This window comes from Odocoileus virginianus, chromosome 16 (assembly GCF_023699985.2).
Source record: "Odocoileus virginianus isolate 20LAN1187 ecotype Illinois chromosome 16, Ovbor_1.2, whole genome shotgun sequence".
In the NCBI taxonomy this organism is placed as follows: domain Eukaryota; kingdom Metazoa; phylum Chordata; class Mammalia; order Artiodactyla; family Cervidae; genus Odocoileus; species Odocoileus virginianus.
The window spans coordinates 15650581-15656242 of record NC_069689.1 but is presented as its reverse complement, the minus strand read 5'-3'; the positions used below and the strand labels follow the sequence as shown (position 1 = coordinate 15656242).

The 5662-nt window shown below is 48.4% G+C and overlaps 1 pseudogene; it reads left to right on the top strand.

The window, feature by feature from the left end:
• The first annotated feature begins 959 nt into the window (after positions 1 to 959).
• Positions 960 to 3259, top strand: LOC110140586 (lysine-rich coiled-coil protein 1-like; annotated as a pseudogene).
• Positions 3260 to 5662: the final 2403 nt, after the last annotated feature.

Sequence of the window (5662 nt, the reverse complement as noted above, 5' to 3'; positions counted from 1 at the left end):
GGGTGGAATCGGCCTCTAGACAGATGTCTAACAACCCCCCTCAACCAGTTGCTGGCATCTGAAATAGAGCAAACAACAAGCTTTCCTTTCCACCAGCCTGGCCTGTATGGCTTTTGAGCTCATGCGGCCAGACCACAAACACCCTTTCGGTAACAACACCGCATCATATACTTAAAATTTGCTAAGAGAGTATATCTTATGTCAAGTGTTCTAGCAATAAGAACAACAGCAATAATAATAAAGGAATGGAGGAAACACTGGGAGGTGCAGAACAGCTTATGAAAAACCTGAACGAACATTTTGGCCAACCCAATATTTTTTCTAATAAAAGAAAATATACATTTGGTTTCTGTCCCTGGTCTCTGACATGGGACTCCAAAGACCCTTGTCACATCCTGAGTGATAAGAGGAACTCATTCAGAGATCCTAAATCCCTGGGAACTTCCTGGGTGATGGAAGCGTCCTTTGTTCTAATGGGGTGTTTCTAGGTGGGCTGATTCTAGGTGGGGTGATTCTAGGTGGGCTCCTGGATGGGGGCTGATCACCAGAAAGCCCAAGCCATAATCAGAAGCTTGGAGCTTTCAGACCCACCCCCATCCTCTAGGGTGAAGGTGTTGAGTTCATCATTGATCCTGCCTACTCAGTGAAGCCTCTGAAAACACCCCCAGACTGTGGGGGTGGGAAAACTTTCTGGATGATTAACACATCCATGTTCCTGAAAGGGTGTACCCCAAACTCCACAGGGACAGAGCTCCTTACTCAGGACTCTTCCAGGCCCTGCTCTGTGCTCCTGTCCATCCACCTGTTCACCTGGACCCTTTTTAATGTTCTTTATGTGTGGGTGTGCGCTCAGTCACTCTGTCGTGTCCAACTCTTTGCAACCCCACGGACTGTAGCCCACCAGGCTTCTCTGTCCATGGGATTTCCCAGGCAAGAATACTGGAGCAGGTTGCCATTTCCTTCTCCAGGAGATCTCCAGGGATGGAATCTGCCTCTCCTGTGTTGACTGCAGATTCTTTACCAGTAAACCACCTGGGAAGCTTAGTGTGCATTATGATAAACCAGTAAATGTAATTCTGTGAACTGTTCTAGCAAAGTATCAAACTTAAGGAAGGGGGTGGCCTGTTCGGCAGCGGCGGAGGCGGCGGTGCGGCAGCGGTTGTCCCTGCCTCTCCGCCACCTCCACCTCGGCCTATCCCCGGGCTGGCGGCGCTGGCGGGGAGGGGGACAGTAGTTGTAGACGCTGCCCCTGCCTCAGAGAAGATACCACTTTGAGTGAGCAAAGACCGGACATTTTACAGATACATTTTGTAGAAGGCTTATAAGAACTAGTGCCATAATTTGAATCATAATGGATTTCACATTATGAGCTCCTCGGTTGTTGCACAGTCTCGCTATTTGGAGAAAGTTCATGCTCAAAAACAGAAGCAATTAATGAGTGAATATGATCAGATTTCTCCACCAAGGTCTCAATCTGATAAGGAGATTCCCTTGTCAAGCTAATGAAGCATTCAAAGAAGACTTATGACTCTTTTCAAGATGAAGATTATATCAAAGTGCAGAAAGCCGGAGGCTTAGAGCCAAAGACTTGTTTCAGGAAGATGAGAGAGGATTATTTGGAAACCTATGGGTACAAAGAAGAGGTCGACTCTAGACCCAGGTGTAGAATGTTTGAGCAAAGACTCCCATATGGAACTGTGCAAACCTACCCGAGATCATGCAGGGTTTCACAAAGAGTGGAAAATCGGTTGCCTCAGTGGCTACCAGCTCATGACAGCAGGCTGAGACTACACTCCCTGAGCTGCTTTCAGGCACCAGGGACTGTTTCTCAGGAAAGCCTGTACCCCCGAACCTGAGTCAGCACGAGTCTAACTGTAGCGCATACAGTGTAGAATCTGGAGTTTACAGGTACCTTTCCTCAGAAAAGAGTACCAGTGCCCATCAGGCTAGTTATAAACACATACACCAGAAGAGGAAAAGGCACACAGAGGAAGGCAGAGAAAAGCAGCCAAAGGAGGAGTGGCCCAAGCATAAGAGGAAAAAAGCTCATGAGGAAATAGATTTAGACAAATACAAGAGCATCCAAACAAGCAAAACGGAGGCAGAAACAGTCAGAGTCAGTACAGAAAAGCTTAAGAACCGGAAGGAGAAAAAAAGCCGAGATGTAGCCTCTAAGAAAGAGGAACGTAAGCGCAGAAAAGAGAAAAAGGAACAAGGCCAAGAAAGGACAGAGGAGGAAATGCTTTGGGACCAGGCTATCCTTGGATTTTGAAGCTCTTGCGTTGGTTCCCCCAGGGTTATACTAAATAGTTGAGAAGCTTGGTTTTACAGTGTTCATGTTCAAATCCCTCTTCTCACATGAGCAGGTACAAAGGCTAAGAGAACAGGAAACAGAGTACGCTTGCTATCCAACATGGAAATATTTTTCCTCATTTTCTAAAATCATTACTACATTTTTCTTATACATAATGTAATTTCCCTTAACGAGAGTGGCTCTGCTTTTATTCATCTGGTTGCTGTGATGGTGGAAGTATTTTTCCCTTGGGAGGTCATTTATATTTAAGTAGGATTAATAGGCTTAACAGAATCTATTTCTTGATTGGGTTTTAGTTTGGGGTGGGTATTTTTATATTCATTAGTTTTCTCTGTGAAGCAATTTAGATAGATATTTTCTTCTGTTAGATCTAACTTGCAGTATATTTTCTAGATTGAAAAGTGGAAAATGACATACATTATAATAAGCTTAAGTTAAATACAGTTTTAAAAAAGAGTCTTGATACAAAATCAGTTTATATTCTGGAAATGTTTATAATATAATAAAGTTCTAATTTCTACAAAAAAAAAAAAAAAGGAAGGGGGTGTTGGGAACCCCCTATTTACAGCCAGACAGAGAGATGGAGGGCCTGGGGACCCAGTACTTGCGCCTGGTGTCTGCCATGGGGGCAGTATTTGGGACTGAGCCATTAAATCTGGGATTTGACACTAAACCTAGGTAGTGTCAGAATTGAATTAAATTATAAGACTGGATATCCAATAGGTATCTGAGAATCACTTTGCATGGGGAAAATAGCCCCATACCTTTGGTGTCAGAGTATTTTAAGTGGAAGAACAGTCTCCCTTTAATGTCAAATGGTGCTGAGACCTCGCTGATGGTCCGATGGTTAAGACTCCACACTTCCATTGCAGGGGGCATGGGTTCGATCTGTGGTCAGGGGACTAAGATCCCACATGGCATTCAACCCAGCCAAAAAAAATAAAAGCTAAAATATATTTTAAATAAACATTAAAGAAAAGATCAAATGGTACGAAGTGTCATAGAAAAAAAATAAAGCTAGGGATGGGCTAGGATGAAAAGGCAGGCTGTTTAGAGAGAGGGTTGTCAGGAAACTGGCAAAGCCAAACATAGCTGGCAGGAGTTAAAGGTGTGAGAACAGAGCTTCTTCAGTAACGATGGGCCGCGGGGACCCTCTGACTTGTCTAGAGGTGACAGCTTCTAAAGCAAGGGTGAGGGAGAGGAGAGAGGCGAGGGACAAGCAGGGTTTTGGGGGTGGCGGGGAGCGGCTCGTGGAAGTGAAAAACCGCAAAGGACGGGTCAGGGTAATGCAGCGAGGCCAGCGGTGTCCGCTGGCTGGCAATTCTATGCAATCTCCCCTCAACCCAGGGAATGGGGGGCAGAGGCCCCCTCCTTCCTGAGGATCGCATTTCAGTTCCTTGAGAAAGACCCTCCTGTGCTGTATGAGGGTCACAGACCTCTCAAAGGGACAGACGGAGGATTCACAATTGTTAAGCCTTTTTAAAGTCAGCAATCTAAGAAAAGGCCGGAGGTGTTGGCTAGAGAAAATGGCAAATTCTTCTGCCAGCTGGGAGCTTTTCCGGACAGGAACTCACTCGAAAGGGCTGGGTCATGCCAGGGACACAGCCTGAGGCTGCTGGGAGCCTGCTGGTGTTGGTCAGGGGTCTGAGAGTCGGGCTTTGGATGGAGTTGGCATGTGCAGAGAGAGACCTTTGCAGTTCTCAGACTTCTGCTCCCAGGGGAGGTCGGGGAGGAGGGGGATTGCTGGTCCAGCCCAGGATGACAGTTCAAAGAGGAGATCCAAGGCGCCCAGCCACCCTGAGGAGCTGGGTTGGGAGGAGAGTTTTGTACCCAGTTCTCACAAAGTGTTGTCTTGTTCCAAAATTGCCTTTGGAAACAGCTTCATTCATTCAACCAGCAAGCATTCACTGAGTTTCGACTGAAGCGACTTAGCACACACACACCACTCTGAGTTGAACAGACAGGAGTAGGACTCGGTTCCTGTATCCGAGAGCCTACTGTCTAGTCTCCGAGGCCCGCTCAGAGAAGGTCATGTGACATGACCCAGCTCTCCCCTGAGATGAAGCCTCTGAAGGTATTTTATTCCCAGCAGGGGGTCTATAACTGGGGAATCACCGGCAGGGAACTGATGTCCTTGGGGCTTGCCGGTGGTCGGGGAGGAGGGGTATGCTGGTGGTTGGGGGGGTTACCTTGCTGGTCCCTTCTGCTAAGTGGAAAGGGCACCCCAACATGACTTTTGCAGGTGTTCCCTTGGGATCTAGCACCTTCAGAATTCTGGCTTTGCTTCCTGGCTCTGAAGCAGATTGTGTTGGTCTTGGGACTTCTCAGCACCTGCTGTTCCCCTTTTGCTAGAGCACCCATCTTCTTCTGGGGACCCACCCCCTCAGTTATGTACTCTGCCCTTCCCAGGCTCAGCGGCCACAGTAATGTGTGAAGGGCAGGCACATGGTCCTAGCCTGGCCGCCTATGACTTTCCACCCCCCTGACTGGGCCAGGTGTAGTTACCCGACCCAGTGGGTGCAGGCGGGATGATCCCCTGGGTTGTACAAGAACACTGAGAGGAGGCTATTTCTGCCGGATGGGCCGTCACGGGGGTGTGCGTCTGCAGTGGCAGCTGCCATCTTCCCTTGCAATAGAGGAACCGTCTAAGAATGGAGCCACAGAGGAAGCAGAACCCAGGGATATAAAGAAAAACATTGGCTCCTCATGGGTCTGACGGCTCCTGGATCCAGCCACACCTGAAGGCCTACCCATGGGCTTCTCAGCTACATGAGCTAATACGTTCCCTGTTTGTCTGAAGCAGTTTGAGTTGGGTTTCTTCCCCTTGTAACAGAAGAAGTCTTGGGTGATACTTCCCCAGTCCGTGCTGACCTTAACTCCCATGAGAGCTGGCCCCGTGGGAGCGCCAGGGGCCCCGTCTCATTCATCATCAACCATCCTGTGTTCTTTACCCTGCTGCTGCCTCAGTGCATTCACGCTCCCACTCTAGCATCCCCTGCCCCCAGCATCTTGCACTCTGAATCTGACCACAGGTTCGACTTTTCTGGCTTTGGCCTTTTTATGGCTTCTGATGGCCCCAAGTATGGGCTTTCCATTTGGCACAGAGAAATGGAAAGAGAATGGTAGAGAATCTGCCTGTCAATTCAGGAGACGCATGAGACCCAGGTTCAATCCCCGGGTTGGGAAGATCCCTTGGAGGAGGAAATGGCAACCCACTCCAGTATTCTTGCCTGGAGAATTCCATGGACAGAGGAGCCTGGTGCGCTACAGTCCATGGGGTCACAAAGAACTGGACACGACTGAGAGATGAAGCACGCACGCATGCATGGCTCCAGGCACAGCTCACCA